This window comes from Salmo trutta, chromosome 2 (genome assembly GCF_901001165.1).
Source record: "Salmo trutta chromosome 2, fSalTru1.1, whole genome shotgun sequence".
Classification (NCBI taxonomy): Eukaryota; Metazoa; Chordata; class Actinopteri; order Salmoniformes; family Salmonidae; genus Salmo; species Salmo trutta.
The window spans coordinates 14,650,261-14,668,930 of record NC_042958.1 but is presented as its reverse complement, the minus strand read 5'-3'; the positions used below and the strand labels follow the sequence as shown (position 1 = coordinate 14,668,930).

General features: G+C 43.2%; 1 long non-coding RNA gene across 1 annotated transcript; it reads right to left on the bottom strand.

Moving 5' to 3' along the window:
• Positions 1-17,165: 17,165 nt before the first annotated feature.
• On the bottom strand, positions 17,166-18,141 carry LOC115151473 (uncharacterized). Its single transcript, XR_003867298.1, has 2 exons — positions 17,828-18,141; positions 17,166-17,665 (listed from the first exon to the last, which is right to left on the bottom strand). It is a non-coding gene; the product is annotated as an uncharacterized LOC115151473 (long non-coding RNA).
• Positions 18,142-18,670: the final 529 nt, after the last annotated feature.

Below are 18,670 nucleotides of genomic sequence, written 5' to 3'. Positions count from 1 at the left end.
GATACCGACACACACACACACACACACACAGACACACACAGACACACACACAGATACCGACACACACACACACACACACACACACAGACACAGATACCGACACACACACACAGACACAGATACAGACACATCCCCACAGACAGACAGACAGACAGACAGACAGACAGACAGACAGACAGACAGACAGACAGACAGACAGACAGACAGACAGACAGACAGACAGACAGACAGACAGACAGACACAAAAATACAAAACGATTTAGACAGACTAAAAAGGTAATTCTGCCAGTTGAATTATCTCAGCACCATACCAGTGTCTATATGTGAAAACGATGTGTTGCTATGATCTGTGGTTAAAAGGATAGGGTAGGATTAAAAGTTAAGAAAACAGTGATTTTCAAAACCTGCAACAAGTTTCTAGCCAGAGGGAGGGTATTTGATTGCTCCCTATGTCACCATGAATCTCATACTGTTTGAAAATCACTTTTACAACTTTTGATGATGTGATCAGGTTGAACTTTTTTATATTACATATATTTTATATTAGACACTGGTATTGTGCTGGAGAAAATTAGGTTTAGAAAAGTGGTTTAGTTGCCCTTCAATAGCTAACAAATAGGACACAGAATTTGAAGAATGGGTAACACAAACTTGGTTACTATTTATTGCTAAAGGCCTGAATCCTAATGTTCCTGATTTACACAATAGTTGAGTTTAAGTGTACACATCTCAAGTTAAGATTGCGCCCAATGAGAATACTTCTGTTTGTAAAAAGACAAATACAGAGATTGCTGTCATAGTTGCGTGGGTAGTGGTGGTAGGGAGGGGGGTGGGTGTAACTATGGAAACGGTGGAATGAGAGGGAGGACGGCTATGACTCAATCTCCCTCCTCCTCGACCCCAACCCCTAAAACACCCTTTCTCATTCTCTCTGTATCTATCTCTATCTACCTTGTGCCTCTCTGTACTGAGAGAAGAGAGGAGAGCTGGAGAGGAACCAGAGGAGTATAGCAACTAAGCCTGTAGACATAACACACTCCCACTCTGTAGTACAACACACACACACACACACACACCCCCAGCCCCCCTCCCCCAGCATCTGTGTAGTGGATGGGTCTGCTCTGTCCTGACCTTTCTCCAACAGCTGCAGTTAGTTTAGATAAGACCAAACCACACACTCCCACACACATATGGGAAAAAGATGCCCTCTTTTTCTCACTCAAAACACGCATTCTTGGTCACGGTACACACACACACACACACATTCTTATACACTCACACACTGATTGGCTGGAAGCTTGATGACACACACTGCAGCTGCATCATGAATATCACCATCGCCATGGAGGTGCTGCGGAGGTGTCTGGTTACCATGGGGACCAGGACTCCAACTCAGGGAGGGACTCAGGTGATGTCAGTGCTGGTGTGTGTGCAGGGGTGGTCCATTTTTAGCTTAGTGGGCCTGTCTAACTTGTTGGGGTTTTTTTTACGCGAAATTATACAAAAATGGTCCGGTGTGGGGGCCTCAAAGAAAAATATGGGCTGATGTGTTAGAAATGTGTGTGTGTCTGTGTGAATCTGTGTATTATCAGTGTATTATCAGTCACAGGTAGGGGGTGGCTAAGACTACAGGGACATAATGAACAGAGAAGAGAGGGGAAGAAGAAGAGGATGGCAGAGGAGGAAGAGAGGAGGGGATATGGCATAGCAACACACCAGCAGTCAGTGTTACAGTAAAGAGCATGAAGCTGCGTTCTGTTCTCTTCCTGTGTTCTCCCCCCACCTCTCCCTTGGGTTTACCGGGAGGAGCATCACTACCACTCAGTAACTCTACTTAACATATTTACACTCAGTTAGGCTATATTCCAGCAAAGACAATGGGACGAGGAGAGAGAGAGGGAGAAAATAAAAATGTAAACGTGTCAACATCTGTAACTCATCAATGTCTTCTTACTCTGTCTGCTGCACACACGCACGCGCGCGCGCACACACACACGCACGCACGCACACACACACACAAACGCCCACGCATCGCGTTATGGTCATCAGAACACGCAGCTAACAAAAATACAGCCTACATTCAACATCTCTACTGTACAGTCTCCGGATGTGTCCCGTTGTGTTTGGGTTTCTGTCCGTTAAAATGTTAAATGGACGCATCACAACGGTTAGAAAAACCAAAACACATCATTGTCATCTCATCTTACCCATCTGTTCCCGTGACGCTCCGCTCCTGCTGCAGGGACTACCGTGTTTAACTGGAAACACAGGAATCTTGTTATTTGGTGGACCGAGTACGACCCCCAGCCTCCCGCACGAGAGCTCCGTTATGAACGCGCTGCAGCGGGAGGAACGCGAGATCGAACCATATTCCTTCCGCTTTCTCCCCGGTCACACCAGAGAGCAGCCAGAAAGCGGAAAAGCGCTGATGTACAGAACGCTCTGCGCGCTCTCTCTTTCTCTCTGCCCTGCATTGAACTGCGTACCGCTTCTGTACCACAAATATCGCGAGAAATCACGAATCTTCCCCCAAAATATTAGGTGCGTTCCAGATACACAAACTATACCAGTTCTTTATAGGCCTATAATATTGATGTGGCTCGTATTTTTTTTATTTTTTTATTTCACCTTTATTTAACCAGGTAGGCTAGTTGAGAACAAGTTCTCATTTGCAACTGCGACCTGGCCAAGATAAAGCAAAGCAGTTCGACACATACAACAACACAGAGTTACACATGGGATAAACAAAACAAACAGTCAATAATACAGTAGAACAAAAGAAAACAAAACGTCTATATACAGTGAGTGCAAATGAGGTAAGTTAAGGCAATAAATAGGCCATGGTGGCGAAGTAATTACAATATAGCAATTAAAACACTGGAATGGTAGATGTGCCTCCGATCCTGTAGGTTCATGCTCTACAACATTCGCAGAGTACGACCCTGCCTTACACAGGAAGCGGCGCAGGTCCTAATCCAGGCACTTGTCATCTCCCGTTTCGATTACTGCAACTCCCTGTTGGCGGGGCTCCCTGCCTGTGCCATTAAACCCCTACAACTCATCCAGAACGCTGCAGCCCGTCTGGTGTTCAACCTTCCCAAGTTCTCTCACGTCACCCCGCTCCTCCGCACACTCCACTGGCTTCCAGTTGAAGCTCGCATCTGCTACAAGACCATGGTGCTTGCCTACGGAGCTGTGAGGGGAACGGCACCTCCGTACCTTCAGGCTCTGATCAGGCCCTACACCCAAACAAGGGCACTGCGTTCATCCACCTCTGGCCTGCTGGCCCCCCTACCTCTGAGGAAGCACAGTTCCCGCTCAGCCCAGTCAAAACTGTTCGCTGCTCTGGCACCCCAATGGTGGAACAAGCTCCCTCACGACGCCAGGACAGCGGAGTCAATCACCACCTTCCGTAGACACCTGAAACCCCACCTCTTTAAGGAATACCTGGGATAGGATAAAGTAATCCTTCTAACCCCCCCAAAAATATATAGATGTACTATTGTAAAGTGGTTGTTCCACTGGATATCATAAGGTGAATGCACCAATTTGTAAGTCGCTCTGGTTAAGAGTGTCTGCTAAATGACGTAAATGTAAATGTAAAATGTGCAGAAGATGAATGTGCAAGTAGAGATACTGGGGTGCAAAGGAGCAAGATAAATAAATAAATACAGAATGGGGATGAGGTAGGTAGATAGATGGGCTGTTTACAGATGGGCTATGTACAGGTGCAGTGATCTGTGAGCTGCTCTGACAGCTGGTGCTTAAAGCTAGTGAGGGAAATATGACTCTCCAGCTTCAGAGATTTTTGCAGTTCGTTCCAGTCATTGGCAGCAGAGAACTGGAAGGAAAGATGACCAAAGGAGGAATTGGCTTTGGGGGTGACCAGTGAGATATACCTGCTGGAGCGCGTGCTACTAGTGGGTGCTGCTATGGTGACCAGTGAGCTCAGATAAGGCGGGGCTTTACCTAGCAAAGACTTGTAGATGACCTGGAGCCAATGGGTTTGGCGACGAGTATGAAGCGAGGGCCAACCAACAAGAGGGTACAGGTCGCAGTGGTGGGTAGTGTATGGGGCTTTGGTGACAAAACGGATGGCACTGTGATAGACTGCATCCAATTTGTTGAGTATGATATGATAAACATGTATTTTTGATTTTCGACTATGATAAACATACTCCAGGCATTGAACATAAAGATTGGATAACCTGCGCAGGCCTGCACAGAATTTGGTGGCGTTCCATGCTGCCTTCATTGAAGACACATTATCACATAGTTCCTCTAGAGGCCTGATATCAATTAGATTACAGATCTCTGCAAACGTGGACGTTGTGTTTAACATGATATAACTGTCAGTGTGCTAGCTTAGCATATAGCGCTGCCTCCCTGAACTTGCCTCGGACTGGGCTTTAGCCAGGGTCCTCTACCTCGCCAAGACACGTGACAACGTGTGAACCGTTTGAACTATACAAAAGGTACCAATTGGATAGCTCCAATGGCAACATTTCAAGCTAGCTGTGGAGTAAGCCTACGATGCGTTCTTAACTCTGTTAAAATGGCAGGAACCCCGTCAATATGATGTAGATATTATCATTTGTACAACACGACTAGCCTACAATGTAGGTTGTCTGGAACGCAGACATCATGTAACTTCTGGTTGATCAGCTGCTTTGTTCTCAGCCTATAACACAGACTGAGGTTTTGGTTTCTTGTTTCCACTGTAGTCTGCTACTCCACTTGTTTTGAAAAAGGAGCAGGAGTTTCTACCAACTGTATCATAAAGATGGAAAGGTTGGAGAGCGAGAGACAGAGAGAGAATGGTTACAGTTGTTTTTATCGCTTTGGTACTTTTTTTACAAGTAATGTGGTACATTTTCACAACTATTAATACAACACTCCAAACTGGTAACACTTGTAATGCAGCCATTCTTTAATTAAAGACCTGTCATTGTGCATTCATTTGGATTGTAAACATCTCTCCCCACACAACCATTGGTTCAAAATATAAGTACTGTATATTGTACAATGTAATGAGAACATTGGCTTAATCACCAAAACACAACATGATATATTTTCAATTTAGTCGTTTTAACTACCAGTTAATCCAATAGCAAACAATGCAAGATATGCGTTTCAAATCGCCCTTAGAAATGCTGAAAGGAATAGTTTTCACATTAGGCAATAGACTTACATTACCCAACAAAATTGACAGAAAATGTATAACTTCCATAATATCTATCCAATGTGTAATCAAAGGTGTGATCAATGAAGACATCTTCTACAATCATCCATGCAAAAAATACATGTTATTTTTCAGATGTAATTGCAACAGGTGTTCTGTCTGTAATCAAATGTAAGAAATTAAATGAAACAAATTCAATTAATGAAAATAAAACAATGTTTAGCACGCATTCATTTGCATCAAGCATGTTTTGAGCATTTGGCCATGAATTCTCATTCACATCACAGTGAATGTCCTCATTGTTCATGCACTGTGGGAAAAACCTTTCGGCATGCAGAATCCACGCTTGACATTGGTCTGCATTGATGTCGTCGCATGCCTCATCCATGGCCAGAAGGAGGGTTGGCGATCGTACACCTTCCTCCTCCATACTGAAAACAATTCCTCAATAGGGTTGAAGGAAAGTATGGGGACAGATACAGGTAGTCCTGTGTGGCTCAGTTGGTAGAGCAGGGTGCTTGTAATGTCAGGGTTGTGGGTTTGATTCTCACAGGGGACCAGTATGAAGAAAGTAAGAAAATGTATGCACTCACTACTGTAAGTTGCTCTGGATAAGAGTGTCTGCTAAACAACTTACATGTAAATTGGGATATGCCTGAACCACTTCTGCATGGTGGAACCTGACATTGTCCCACACAATGATGTAGGTGACCCCATCAACTTGACAGGCCTGCTCAAGTTCACTGACAAACAATCAGGTGTGCAGTGTTTTAGGATCCAAGTAATGGCCTACCACACAATCTTCAGCGATAACTGCGTACATGGAGAGGCTTCCTCCCCCACGCTGTCCAGGCACTTGGACCGTTGGCCAATGAGGTTCTGCCCACAGCGCTGAGTTTTGGCCAGGTTGAAGCCCTCTTCATCAACAAAGATATACTGGTGATGGTTCACAACAGCATCAAGCACAATCACCCTTTTGGTTAGTTATTTTTACAGTGTAGTTCCAGTATGATATTGTGAAGTAGCATGTGCATTAATAGTAACAGTAATACAGTATATAGTGCTGTACTTGAACATACTCAGCCCGCAGTTGTTTCACCCAGTGGTTGTTTCTCTCAAAAGGCACCAGGTAAATGTGTTTTAATGGCGGGTGATTGCTGGTAGGCTGATGGATATCACATTGGCAAAGGTGTCATCGTTCTCCTTAATCTGGAGACCTCCTCTGGTTGCTGCTCTCTGGAGATCTCTTCTGGTTGCTGCTCTCTGGAGATCTCTGGTTGCTGCTCTCTGGAGACCTCTGGTTGCTGCTCTCTGGAGATCTCTTCTGGTTGCTGCTCTCTGGAGACCTCTTCTGGTTGCTGCTCTCTGGAGACCTCCTCTGGTTGCTGCTCTCTGGAGATCTCTTCTGGTTGCTGCTCTCTGGAGACCTCCTCTGGTTGCTGCTCTCTGGAGACCTCCTCTGGTTGCTGCTCTCTGGAGACCTCCTCTGGTTGCTGCTCTCTGGAGACCTCCTCTGGTTGCTGCTCTCTGGAGATCTCTTCTGGTTGCTGCTCTCTGGAGACCTCTGGTTGCTGCTCTCTGGAGACCTCTTCTGGTTGCTGCTCTCTGGAGATCTCTTCTGGTTGCTGCTCTCTGGAGACCTCCTCTGGTTGCTGCTCTCTGGAGACCTCCTCTGGTTGCTGCTCTCTGGAGACCTCCTCTGGTTGCTGCTCTCTGGAGACCTCCTCTGGTTGCTGCTCTCTGGAGATCTCTTCTGGTTGCTGCTCTCTGGAGATCTCTTCTGGTTGCTGCTCTCTGGAGATCTCTGGTTGCTGCTCTCTGGAGACCTCTGGTTGCTGCTCTCTGGAGATCTCTTCTGGTTGCTGCTCTCTGGAGACCTCTTCTGGTTGCTGCTCTCTGGAGACCTCCTCTGGTTGCTGCTCTCTGGAGATCTCTTCTGGTTGCTGCTCTCTGGAGACCTCCTCTGGTTGCTGCTCTCTGGAGACCTCCTCTGGTTGCTGCTCTCTGGAGACCTCCTCTGGTTGCTGCTCTCTGGAGACCTCCTCTGGTTGCTGCTCTCTGGAGATCTCTTCTGGTTGCTGCTCTCTGGAGACCTCTGGTTGCTGCTCTCTGGAGACCTCTTCTGGTTGCTGCTCTCTGGAGATCTCTTCTGGTTGCTGCTCTCTGGAGACCTCCTCTGGTTGCTGCTCTCTGGAGATTTCTTCTGGTTGCTGCTCTCTGGAGACCTCCTCTGGTTGCTGCTCTCTGGAGACCTCCTCTGGTTGCTGCTCTCTGGAGACCTCCTCTGGTTGCTGCTCTCTGGAGATCTCTTCTGGTTGCTGCTCTCTGGAGACCTCCTCTGGTTGCTGCTCTCTGGAGACCTCCTCTGGTTGCTGCTCTCTGGAGACCTCCTCTTGTTGCTGCTCTCTGGAGACCTCCTCTGGTTGCTACTCTCTCTCCCTTTCTTCTGCGCAAGCTCCCGCTCATTCACTGATAACGCAGACAGAGTTGGGAGTTGAGCCAGAAGCTGTGTCAGGTGTGTGTGTGTGTCCTTGTATTGGGGGGACAGTTAAGCCGTGTGTTTGTCGTCTCTGCTGGAGTGAGTCATACAGAATGTGCTGGGGACAGCTGAAAGGTAGGAGAGAGATGGATGAGAGAAAGAGCAAATCATTTTCTAATCCAGTTTTTAATACTCTAAAATGCATAATCTGTGTGTGTGTGTGTGTGTGTGTGTGTGTGTGTGTGTGTACCTAATAACACATACATTATTAATATGCATATTGTCACAGGGCTGAGCTGTGCCCTGGCCTAGCCTATAGATAGACTCACGAGTCTACATAGAACCACAAGTCATGTTCATGCTCAAATAAACATTCCAACTTTTTAAGTCACTCCAACAAAACGATTTTGAGGTAAATGTATCTAATATTTTGTCATTTAGAAAAAGTGATATATATAATCTACATTAGAGCTATACACTTTCTACCTTTACTTAGCTAGGCAAGTCAGTTAAGAACAAATTCTTATTTTGAGCAATGGCCTAGGAACAGTGGCTTAACTGCCTTGTTCAGGGGCAGAACAAGATATTTTTTACCTTGTCAGATCGGGAATTTGATCTTGCAACCTTTTGGTTACTAGTCCAACGCTCTAACCACTAGGCTACCTGCCGCCCAGTAGGGGAGTCAATTGGCTAAAATGCCCCCAGGGAAATCCAATGCAAGTCAATGGTACCTATAATATCATTTTCAAAATCATGTCCAAATCATCTATAATCCTACAGAGTCTATTGACGCACCCGTGTGTCAATCTAATTAACATTATTTTTTTTAAATCACCATTAAAATCTGTCTGTTTCAGCTGGAGATGTCTGTTTTTTGGCATGGGCTCAGGGCTGGCACCAGAACGAATCAGTTGGACAGGCCTTTGATTTGCATAGGCGGGCATGTTTTTTCATGGGACCTCCTATGTGTGCACACGATTTCATGTTCACATTTTTTTTTATGGGTGTTATAGTAAAAAATGTAGTAAGCTGTTAGTAGCTCACGTGCCTCACCCTAATAATTGTGTCCCTTTTCCCCTTTTAATTTCGCCTACTGTTCTGACTTGGTGGTGCACATGTAGCCTATAACCTGTTTTAGAGAAACATAATTATTGAATATTGTAAGCGCTTTCATTGTCTGCTTATATTCCCCGTTTATTTATCCTACAGTTCTGACTTGGTGTACAGGGAAATTACTGTAAGTTATGGCCCATGTTCTGAATTCTGTCGCTGTACATTTCAAAAGTGCTGAACAAATGGTTATATTGACTACAGTATGTCCGTCCTAGCTCGCTCATTAATGTCTTAATTGAAATTATGGATATCCTCTTCTGCGCTCGTCATCCACTTATGCCATAGTTTGTACATCTCAATTGTCAGTATAAACCAATTTTGTTTCAGCAAGTCAGCCACATCAGTTGTTTTTTTTAAAGGCAGTAAATGAGGCTGAATTAACTGTTTCGCTGCCAGACAAGGCTCCGCTGATAGCCAGTTGTAGCAGTGGTAAGATGTTGGGACAGCTTTATGTAGGCCCTAACAGTTGGTGGGCACCGTTTGTCAGCGTTATAGTGCAATGAATGTATTGTTTAGTTTTGTGTTGTGTAGTGGCTTTGCTAGCATGCATCCCCAAAAACATTTTTAGTTTGCCCCACCAAGATTTACATGCTAAAATCGCCACTGGTAAAGACCATAGTTAACTTGTGAGTTTCAAGATTGGGGAAGCTTACAATATATCCTACCATTCCTACCGATATGCGTGCCAGTTATGATCATTTTTATGCGCATTTTCGTGGAACAGTTTAAATTCAATAATAACGTTTTAGTTTCTAAAAATCATTGTCACATGGTGAATAATAAAAATCTGAAGTAAAATGATAAAAATCTAAAAGTTCAAGCTCAACTAAGGCGAGAGCATCAGTCTCTGCCATATAGACACATTAATACACTGTGATCCATTGGCGGCTAAATAAATGAGAGCATAGAACTCAGAGATAGCCTATAGACCAGGGGTGGGTAAACTTTTTGGCTCAAGGGCCACATCAGGATTCTGAAATTCAACGGAGGGACGCATTTTTGGGGGGACCAATTGTTTGTTCAAATCTATTTAAAGGGGCCTCCTGAGTGCGATTTGCCAACGCAAGAAACTCTGATCGCAGCCCTATCCAGAAATCTGGCAGTGGCTTCTGATTGTAGTTGTAAAAAACAGATTTGTTGTCAATTTTTGGTTGAAACAGTAAAAGGTCAGTGATGAAACATCACAACTTGGCAACTCGGGAAACAACATCTTGTCAGAGTTTCCCACTTGTATTTTCAACTTGAGGGTTGTTCAAGTGAAACTTCCCAGTTGGAACTATGCATTTCTGGTAACTCCTATATCACATGAACGTGGCAGTATATACCTCAGTGGGCAGACCACGGAAAACCTTTGGACCTGCACTACCTTTGGACGTGGACACCTGTTCATCAAACATCTCATTCCAAAATCATGGGCATTAATATGGAGTTGGTCCCCCCTTTGCTGCTATAACAGCCTCCACTCTTATGGGAAGGCTTTCCACTAGATCTTGGAACATTGCTGCGGGGACTTGCTTCCATTCAGCCACAAGAGCATTAGTGAGATCAGCCACAGATATTGGGCGATTAGGCCTGGCTCACAGTCGGCATTCCAGTTCATCCCAAAGGTGTTCAATGGGGTTGAGGTCAGGGCTCTGTGCAGGCCAGTCAAGTTCTTCCACAACGATCTCAACAAACCATTTCTGTATGGACCTCACTTTGTGCATGGGTGCATTGTCATTCTGAAACAGGAAAGAGCCTTCCCCAAACTGTTGCCACAGAGTTGGAAGCACAGAATTGTCTAGAATGTCATTGTATGCTGCAGAGTTAAGATTTCCCTTCACTGGAACTAAGGGGCCTAACCCCGAACCATGAAAAACAGCCCCAGAGCATTATTCCTCCTCCAACAAACTTTACAGTTGGCACTATGCATTCGGTCAGGTAGCGTTCTCCTGGAATCCACCAAACCCAGATTAGTACCTCGCACTGCCAGATGGTGATGCCTGATTCATCACTCCAGAGAACGTGTTTCTACTGCTCCAGAGTCCAATGGCGGTGACCTTTACATCACTCCAGCCAGCACCAACTATAAATTGTTGATATACATAAACATATATTAAAAGCATTGAATGAGAACACTACAATCTGTGCAACATGAAAACATGTTTCCCCATTACATTGTGTAATATATAGACAGTCCCTAACTAACCCTAGAGTCAATCCAATTTTGCCACGGTTGCAAAAGATGCAACAACAGGTTTCTGTGCCAATGCACCACAAAACTAATAATCAAGGCATACCGACTTCGGCCACTTCAACATCATGGTTTGCGTTTTCAAAACCACAATAAATAGTCAATTTCAAAAAACAGAAAATTCATGGAAACCCTACCTTGTTGGCTTACCCAGTATCGAAGGCTTGGCTTGACAATCTCTGAATATTATTAAACTTTTGGGGGTTTTGTAACAGATGTTTCTTTCCATTCATCAATTGTCCGCTGCACAGTTTGGATTGATTGATTTTATTTGTGAGTTAAAAAAATACATATATGCACAATTTTTTGATGATGTTGAAGTGACTGGAATTGCACAATAAAGTTGGGGACCTATTTCCATTGTGGTCCTTATGTTTTACATAAATACATATACAATTACATAGAAAAAGACACAGTACAGAGATACAGACACAATACATTGATACAAACACATTACATAGATCGGGACAAAAAAATTCTCAACCTCCAGATGAGTATGAGGGGAGATTTTAAGTCCAATTCTTACAAGCTTGTTTGGCTGGTAGCTTATTATTATTATGTCTGCGGCTGCTGGTAAACCATGATGTGCAGGCATAATCAAAGTGACACTGGACTAACTCACTTGCCAGTCTTTAGGGTGTCTATAGCTTGGCGTCGTATTTTTATGCTAATATTCTAAAATCTTCATAAAAACAACATGACATTTCAGAGTTTCCTTTAGGAAACTGTGGTGTTTTTTAGGTTACTTTCCTAAAATAATAATTGTCCACCTAACGGTTCAACTGTCAGAGATTTCCATACTAAATGTATCAGGGCATTGCATGCATAGGGCTATAGGCTTAAGTATCCACTGTGTGATATAAATATTTATATATATATACAGTACCAGTCAAAAGTTGACACCTACACATTCAAGGGTTTTTCTTTATTTTTACATTGTAGTATAATAGTGAAGACATCAAAACTATGAAATTACACAACTGAAATCATGTAGTAACCAAAAAAGTGTTAAACAAATCAAAATACATATTAGATTCTTCAAAGTAGCCACCCTTTGCCTTAATGACAGCGACACGATTGTCGTAAGAAGAAGCGGACCAAAGTGCAGCGTGTGTCATTCCACATTTTATTTACACTGTGAAACTATGCGATACATAAACTAAAGAACACAACAACAAACCGTGACGCAGAGTTGAAACATACACTACTCAAAGAAACAATCTCCCACAAACCCAGGTGGGAAAAAAAGCCTACTTAAGTATGATCTCCAATTAGAGACAACGAGGACCAGCTGCCTCTAATTAGAGATCATCCCAAACAAAACCCCAACATAGAAATACAAAACTAGAACCTGACAACATAGAAATAGAAAACATAGGAAAAAAACCCTGTCACGCCCTGACCTACTCTACCATAGAAAATAACATCTTTCTATGGTCAGGACGTGACAGAAAGCTTTGCACACTCTTGGCATTGGAATGCATTTCAATTAACAGGTGTGCCTTGTTAAAAGTTAATTTGTGGAATTTCTTTCCTTCTTAATGCATTTGAGCCAATCAGTTGTGTTGTGACAAGATAGGGGTGGTATACAGAAGATAGCCCTATTTGGTAAAATATCAAGTCCATTGCAGCTCTCTTCACGACAACAGACACAGGTTGGTTCCTTGAAACGGGTGTTTATTGCATTGCAGATCTTTTTCTCCGATGCATCCACGTCACGCCGTGAGAACTATATGTTTGAATGAACACAGTAACGTTGATAAATTATACAGTACTGAAACAAAGAAATACAAATGGCGCTCGGCGCAACAATACAAATGGAACTTGGCGCGACTATAAACAAAGTTCTATAGGTTGAACAAAATACCTCGTTGGCTGCTTGTCCTGAAAAGAGGTTCTTGAATCCTTAAAGTCCCTTGAAAGTCCCTTTACTGTCTTTCTTAGCCTCTGCCATCAACAATTATGACTCAGACTAAGATCTGCTTAAGTTAGATTGCACACAGTCAATTAACAAATTCCGTAGCAGTAACACAACAGAGAACGTTAGTTCCGGGATGGAACATAAAAACACAGACAATGGCCTAACGTTAATTTACATGTTACATCACATTTAAATTCTTATCTATACATCAATAAATAATTTATTTATTTACTACATCAAATAAACCTTGAATTATGTATTAATCATGCATCGTGAACACAGCATCTATGTAACAACACTTACACTCCCACCAAATCACTCAGTAACTTGGAATGTGGGATTTTCTTTTAAACAAAATTATGAAAATAATTAATAAAATGTTTTAAGTCTGAATGAACGTATATGATTTAGTTAGCCTCTAGTAAGGTAACTACCTTGTGAATAGGCCTTTCAAGGTGGACTGATCTAGTGTGTGGTTTTTCTTTACCAAGTGTAGTGTCACTGACTAGTAGCTTCAGCTTTCACACCATGCCGTCTGCTCTAGGATGAGCTTCTACAACCCTGGAAAGCTTCCACTAGTTTCTTGGTGAGTCCTTTGAATTCCCTGACAAATTTCTGGAGCCTGGCGATGGCTCTCACTGCTCTGGACCAGTCAGAAAACTTAATGAAGCGATTCACTATTGAATTCACTTCTTTCATTTTGACTGCGTGGACATGGGCCTTGCGAAGCTCAGGGTCGGTTGTTTCTACTTCTCCCACCATTTCCTCTTCACGTGGAAGACTCCGCTGCCAAAGAAAGTTGGGTCCTTTCAGCCAGTTAGACTCTTTCAGCTGAACTGCACTTTGTTTATTGTCTGGGAGATTAGGTTTGTCCGTCTTGAAAGGAAGTGGGAGTTCATAGTGGCCGTCTTCCTTCTGCCTTATACTTTCTTTCACTTTAAACAAGAAGAGAAGGTCTTCCTGAGAAACTGGGTTGTCATCTGCAGTGTGATCTGCGAAATCAGATTCGAGGACCTTGATTATGTCTGTTGGATTGATCTCTTTGACTTGAGTTTTGCACACAAAGTGTACGTCTCTCTTCAGCTCAACTGATGGCTGCATGGCAGGCGTCACTTGTCGCACTATGATTCTGTGACTGGTTCCTATTGCATCACCGTAGTCACTTGCTTGAGTCGAGCAGCCAACAATGCTCCAGCCGAGATCAGTTCGTTGTGCATATGGATGATTTTCTTCACCGGACAGGATCTCCCTTGGAAGAAGGGCTTGTTGACAGTTATAGCCGATCAGAAGGCCTACTTCGCAATCCAGTGGTGGTGGAATCTTGTCTGCCAATTGTTCCAGATGAGGCCATTTTAGAGCCGTTTCAGCAGTTGGAATGTGCGACCTGTCTGCTGGAATGAATTCTCGTGTGAAAAGTGGTGGCAATTGGGATCCTTTTCTTTAAGTTGTACCCTCTCACTTGTAGACTTGTCAGTTTCTGGCAGGGTATGACTGTTGACCTTGTAGACATTGTGGACAGCCGCAAACTGACATTCTCTTTGTTTGTGTTGAGTTCTTGGGCCACTTCATCTAGGATGAAAGTCGTATCGCTTTGCGTGTCTAAGAGAGCGTAGACGAGAACTTCTTGATCTGGCTGTTTTGTGGACGAGACCCAGACTGGTATGATTGAGGATGTTTGTGTGCTTAGGCCTTCTTGTATGACTCTGTTGGTAATTGCTGCTGCAGCTATTTCCTTGGTGTCTGCCCTGTGCTTTGAGTAGTCGTCTACCTTTGGAGGTGTCAACCTTTGATGTTCCTTGAACTTGTCATCATGCAAACATGTCGGGTGTCTCTTCTGACATCTTTCACACGTACTCTTGTTATCACACGTTCTTGAGTGATGACCGGTCTTCAAACATCCAAAGCAAAGCTTTTCTGCTTGCACAAACTTGACATGATCTTGAACTGTCTGTTCACTGAACTTTCTGCACTTGATGAGGACATGTCCTGTTCTTTTGCAAAAAATGCATGATGGGATGTTGCTCTGTGTTGTGTTTGTGGACAGTGTCTTTGCTTGAATGGTTTGACTTCTTGGATGCTTTGGTTTCTCGCTTTCCACACTCTTGAGCGCTTGTATTGAGGATATAGGATTGCAAGCGAGATCTGCTTCCTTTGATAGAAAGTCTACAAACACCTTGAATGGTGGGTACCCAGTGTTTGCTTGTCTGACTTCCATCGTTTTGCGGTTCCAACTGGATACCAGCCAATCTGGCAACTTCAGCAGAATCTTTTGACTCTCATTGCAGTCATTGAGAACTTCCAATGTCTTAATGTGGGGCATTGCAGCCTCACAGCTCTTGAGGAAGTCTGCAAAGTCTCTTAGTTCACAACCATCCTTAGAGCTTATCTTTGGCCATCCATGCAGCTTGTCTCTGAAGGACTTCCCAATTATGAATGGGTCTCCGAAACGTTTTTGCAACAGCTGCCAGGCTGAGTCGTATGCTGCTTCAGTGCCTAGTAGGAAAAATCCTTCAACAGCTTTCTTTGCGGCACCACCTAAGTACTTTCTTAGGTAATACAGTTTTTCATTCTTTGGAATGTTTTTCCTGTCTATTAATGTTTCGAAAGATAGCTGCCAGTCTTTGAATTTCAAAGGATCTCCAGTGAATAATGCAGGCTCTGGTGTTGGGAGACGATTGGCACTTATAGCTTCTGCTAGCATGTTGACCAGATCAGAGCTGTTCTGCACTTGATGCATGGACACTGAAGTTGGTGGCGCTTGAGGTACCAATTGTGGACTTTGGGAACTAAGAGCTTGACTTGTAACTGGTAGAGGTTGAGGAATGAATGAGGGACTTGAGGCATATAGGGCTTGCGTTGTGACTGGTAGAGATTGAGGGCGGTCTGGAGGAACTGTGAGGTTAAGAACTTGAAGTTCTCCTGCTGGTTCAACATCATGCAAAAAGTCAGTGGTCTCAAAATTGTCTTCGACTTGATCGTAAGACCTTTACTCGAGCTCTTGCAGCGTTCAACTTCTTCACTTCCTCTAGACGTTCAAGCTTTCTATGCTTGTCTTGCATTGCCTGTTGTCTGGCTAGGTTCTCAGATTCAAATTGTGTCAGCCGCTGTTTTCCTTCAGCCTCTAGCCTTTGAAGTTCTATCGCTTCCCTTTCTTGTTCATCCAACACTGCCAAAATCTCCTTGGATGCGGCAGCTTCAGCTGCAGCCTCATTTCTTTTAACTGAGTGGATGCTAGAGTGGATAGAAACACATTTTGATTGACGAGACGGTGGCCTTGATAGAGAACCTGTTGAGTCTAGGATCGAGCCAACATCGGGCCAAGGTTCTTCCTCCTCATCTGATGTATGCCCTTTAAGTTGCCTTTCTGCCTTTTGAATGATAAATCCTGAAAGCGAAATGCACGTGTCAACTCTGCGTCGCAGGTTTGGTTCAGGGGTTTGCATTCTACGTAACTCTTCATAAATGACCTGTACATCAGAACAGGTGATTTTCATGTTCTCAATCAGCTCATTTAATTCGTCCTCGGAGGCCGAATCAGTCAATATTTCCTTGCCTATTCTTGCATGATACTTCCACTTCTCATGGATGATCCTGTACCGACGTTGTACACTCTTCAGCCTTTCTTCTTGAAGTTCTTTTCCTTTCTCTGTTAGAGATCGGGTTCTTTCACTTCTTCGTAGCCTTTCCACTTCTTCTGCAGACTCTGTGTCTGTCGCGTCGGGTTGAGCAGGTGATTTGGTAATTTCATGGCATGTCTCAGTGTTTGTGTCTGACATTTTGAGATGGATGTGGTATGTGTGTCTCAACTATTGAGCTTGAATTGGATTTATATTAGGCTATGGGTGAATGTAGGCTACAGTAGGCCTAAATGTGATTAGCCAGGAAGGTTAATAACTATATGAATTCCTTAACTGTGTGAAGACTAGGTGGGTAGCCTAACTTCTAAATATAAACTTCAGTATTGCGTTAAGATAACTATCAGCATTTAAACTTAGCTAGACTTCAAGTTGACTTCAATTTCAAAATAAGATTGAAAATTACTTTGGTACAAATAAACTTAGTATAAAACTTAATCACAGAATGAATATGCATATAATGCATTAAATCACATCACATCTCACTTCACATAATAAAATAATTTCACATCAGTGGAGGTACCTTTTAAACTTTGCTTAAATTGCCCTTTAAGCTTGGCTAACACCACTTTTCATAAAACACTCATCTTAATTTCAATGTATGATTATCTTTTATCTTTACTCAAAACGTGTTCAATTGCTTATGGAGTTAAGTTTCCCTTTAAATCTCGTAACAAGTAACAACCACAAACACCAGCACATTCGATTTATCCCCAAAACATGTAGGCTAAGCACAGTATGTAAGATTCATAGAGCTGAGTCCTTAGTTGCAATTTCCAAGTAGAACCACTTCTCATCCCACCTTAACTTGAATGTTGTGGTAGAGTGCTTTTGGCCTGAAAAGTTGCGCTTTCAACACAGTCCAATCACCGTTGCTTGCTGTCGCTAAGCCGACAATATCATGGGCTTTGCTTATCTGATCTGCTGGATCTTCGTTGCGTCGTTACCCGCGGCGATCTTGTTGTCTCTCCTACCCGTGTTGAGCAGGCGAGTTCTCACTGTAGCTCTCTTCACGACAACAGACACAGGTTGGTTCCTTGAAACGGGCGTTTATTGCATTGCAGGTCTTTTTCTCCGATGCATCCACGTCACGCCGTGAGAACTATATGTTTGAATGAACACAGTAACGTTGATAAATTATTCAGTACTGAAACAAAGAAATACAAATGGCGCTCGGCGCAACAATACAAATGGCGCTTGGCGCGACAATACAAATGGAACTTGGCGCGACTATAAACAAAGTTCTATAGGTTGAACAAAATACCTCGTTGGCTGCTTGTCCTGAAAAGAGGTTCTTGAATCCTTAAAGTCCCTTGAAAGTCCCTTTACTGTCTTTCTTAGCCTCTGCCATCAACAATTATGACTCAGACTAAGATCTGCTTAAGTTAGATTACACACAGTCAATTAACAAATTCCGTAACATAAAAACACAGACAATGGCCTAACGTTAATTTACATGTTACATCACATTTAAATTCTTATCTATACATCAATAAATCATTTATTTATTTACTACATCAAATAAACCTTGAATTATGTATTAATCATGCATCGTGAACACAGCATCTATGTAACAACACTTACATCCATATTATGGCAAGAACAGGTCAAATAAGTAAAGAGAAACGACAGCATCATGACTTTAAGACATGAAGGTCAGTCAATTCGGAAAATTTCAAGATCTTTGAAAAGTTTCTTCAAGTGCAGTTGCAAAAACCATCAAGCGCAATGATGAAACTGGCTCTCATGAGGTCCGCCACAGGAAAGGAAGACCCAGAGTTACCTCTGCTGCAGAAGATAAGTTCATTAGAGTTACCAGCCTCAGAAATTGCAGCCCAAATAAATGCTTCACAGAGTTCAAGTAACAGGCACATGTCAACATCAACTGTTCAGAGGAGACTGTGTGAATCTAGCCCTCATGGTCGAATTGCAGCAAAGAAATCACTATTATTTGACCAAGGAAAGTGATGGCGTGCTGCATCAGATGACCTGGCCTCTACAATCACCTGACCGAAACCCAATTGAGATGGTTTGGGATGAGTTGGATCGCAGGGTGAAGGAAAAGCAGCCAACAAGTGCTCAGCATATGTAGGAACACCTTCAAGAC